Here is a 2,957-nt window from a genome sequence, read left to right on the forward strand (position 1 = left end):
TGAAGTGGCCCATGAGACAAAAAGCTGACAAATAGTAGGACTGTTTTTCATTCCCTGGGGAAGGACTTTCCATTGCTATCTGAGGGCCGGCTTGTGGAAGTTCGGTTCCCAAACCATAAAGGCAAAGTGATCACAATCTTGGGGCCCAGTGGGATTGAGAAGAAGCAAGCTTTAATATCAAGTGTTGTGATACGATAAGAAGGAGGACTAGTGCCAGGGTGGGGCAAGCTGGCCTGTGTCAAGCCCATTTTTTCCATTTGGTCATTAATGGTGCTTAAGTCCTGAAGCAATCTAAAATGGCCATTTTTCTTTTTAATAATGAATATTGGAGTGTTATATTTACTAGTGGATGGTTCCAAATGTCCAAGGTCCAGCTCTTTCTGGACCAAATTTTTGAGGATAGACAATTTAGGTTCTATAATAGGCCACTGCTCCACCCAGATCGCATCTGTTGAGAGCCAGGTAAGCACAATCGGTGTGGGAGACTCCTTAGGGGATGTCCCAGGGAGGGCAGTGGTCCTTAGAATTGGGGGTGCTGGTCAGGGCTCTGATTTCTCCCAGAGAGGCCAAGTTTATCATGGGCTATGACATCATCATAAAAGGCCTGATCATCTGTGGTAAGAACCACACCCATGTCCTCCAGGACATCTTGACCCCACAAGTTGTGGGGGATGTTGGCCACTATGGGGGTGAATGTGCCCTTACTCCTGTCTAAGCCCTTCCAGTATACTGGGCTGATGACCAGCTTTGTGTCCTGGCTGTCCCCCACTCCCTTAATGGGTGGGCCAGGCCAATATTTCCAATGGGGTAACTGAAGAGAGTCGCTCTTGGTGATGATGGTAACATCGGCTCCTGTGTCCACTAGGCCCTTCACAGTGATCCCATCCAGAAATAAGGTCATTAGGGGGGGAGTGATTAAGAATTGGAAGGGTCCATAAAACCTGCCTTGTTCCCCCACTGCTTGTGGGGTTGAGGGGTGCCCCGGGTGGAGTTTAAAGGAGCCGAGAGCTATTGGGGCCGTGACCTACAATCTTTTGCCCTATGAAATCCTTTTTTGCATTTGGGGCAGCGGGACTTGGGATGAGCTCTGTTTTTTGGGCAGTCCCTGTGGAGGTGTCCTGTCCTCCCACAGTTCCAGCAGCCATCTTTTGAATCAGAGGGGGTGTGCCTTCCTTGTAATAAGAGTGCCTCTAAGGAGGTGGTCAGGGCCTCGATGGCCCTGTCCTGAGTTCTAGGTCTCTAGTGGCAAGTACCCATTTATGAATATCATCATTGTGGACAGGTGTAATAGCATTGCGGGTAGAGGTATTTAGGCCCTCCCATGCCAGTTGTTTGATAAGCATATCATGGGTGGATCCAGGCTCCATCCTCTGTTCCACTGCCCCAGTTAAACGGGTGAGGAAGTCCATGAAGGACTCCCCTGGCTGCTGAATCAAATTGTGGAAGAATGCCTGTGGGTCACAGGGGGAGCAACATTTAAGGGCCTTGAAGGCCAGGTCACTAACTTGTTGGTAGTAAGCATGAAGGCCATTAGTGGACTGGGAAATGGGATCAATATATTGTCCATGTCCTGTGAGCATATCTAAAGTAATGTTAAGGCCATATTGAAGGTTGAGATGTGCCTGATTTTCAGCCTGATCGTCGTAAGCCAAATGCCAGCTCAGAAAGACTGAGGGCTCCAAAACTGCCTTTAATAACTTATAACAATTGTAATGGGTCTGTAACTGCATGGCCCATTGGCAGAGAAATTGCTCAAAATATGGGGAATCAGGGCCTGATTCATTGGCAGCTTTGCAGATGAGTGCAAGGTCTGTGAGAGTGGTGGGCACCCATGGCTGTTGTGCAGCATTTGGACCGACATTAACTGGAAAGGTGGACAATGGCCAGCAAGGGGCAGCAAGGGGTGGGTGGGACATGGGGGGCATAATGAGCAGGAGGTGCATCGGAGCAGGCAGAACGTAGTTCTTTCCAGGGGTACTGGGGTGGTGGTGTCTCCGATTGTTGTCACTTTGAAAGTGGGGTCTGAGGTAGAAGCAAGGGGGCCCCTTCCTCATCTGGATCGACCTCGGGGCTGGTTCCCATATCAAGGTCAGTGGGGGTTGAAGTAATGGCAAGGTCTACACAGGACTGATCCTGACAATGCTTATTGTGGGCTGAAGTGGCTTCTTCAGGGGAGGAGGACTTAAGGCTGGCAATGTTGGCTAAAAGGATGAGGAAAAACGAGGCAGGGGAACAACTCCTGATCCTACTTCCTTTTGTTGGGCCAAAAAAAGGACCCTCATCCAGAGGTCAGGATCCCACATATTCTCGGGAGAGACCCAAGGGGCCAAGTTAGTGGCTTCATCCCAGAAATTTTCAATATCTTTTGGTTTCACTTTCAGTCCCCGAGTTCTAAGGAGCGATTTGAGTGCTGCCGTTTGTGGCCCCTTGCATGGTGGTGGTAGGTTGCCCATTGTGGGATGGTCCCATGAAGGGAAACTCACCTCAAAATTAAAGGCAAGGGTTACTACCAAAAGGGCACAAATGAAGCAAACAAAGACCATAAGCCACTCGGACGTAAACCACCCTGACATGAAGAGGTGTATCAGATCGAAATGTCTTGTGCTTAGTGAGGGACTTAGGAGAGCCGTGACACCCTCGGTTGTATGCTCACATGGTGTCTCCGGGACAGGCAACAGGATGACCTGAAGCCTGGGCTCTGAGTTCGGGGTGGATCAGCCCTTATGTGAACTCACTGGGATGAGCCAAGGAATAAAAGGTGCCAATGTGGACTTTGGGACCATGTGGCAGAGTGTGCCTTCCTGATTTAACAACAAGTATGACAAACAGGGTAGAGGGGACAGAGGAGGGGGCCACCCATTCACCCTTGAGCAGCCGAAGGGACAGACAAAACCTGGGGCTTACTCACTGAACGAACCAAAGTTGGGGGCGTCGCCAGTGCCGGGGGACTGAGAACC

The sequence above is a fragment of the Nannospalax galili genome, unplaced genomic scaffold (genome assembly GCF_000622305.1).
Source record: "Nannospalax galili isolate Female #2095 unplaced genomic scaffold, S.galili_v1.0 scaffold129, whole genome shotgun sequence".
Classification (NCBI taxonomy): Eukaryota; Metazoa; Chordata; class Mammalia; order Rodentia; family Spalacidae; genus Nannospalax; species Nannospalax galili.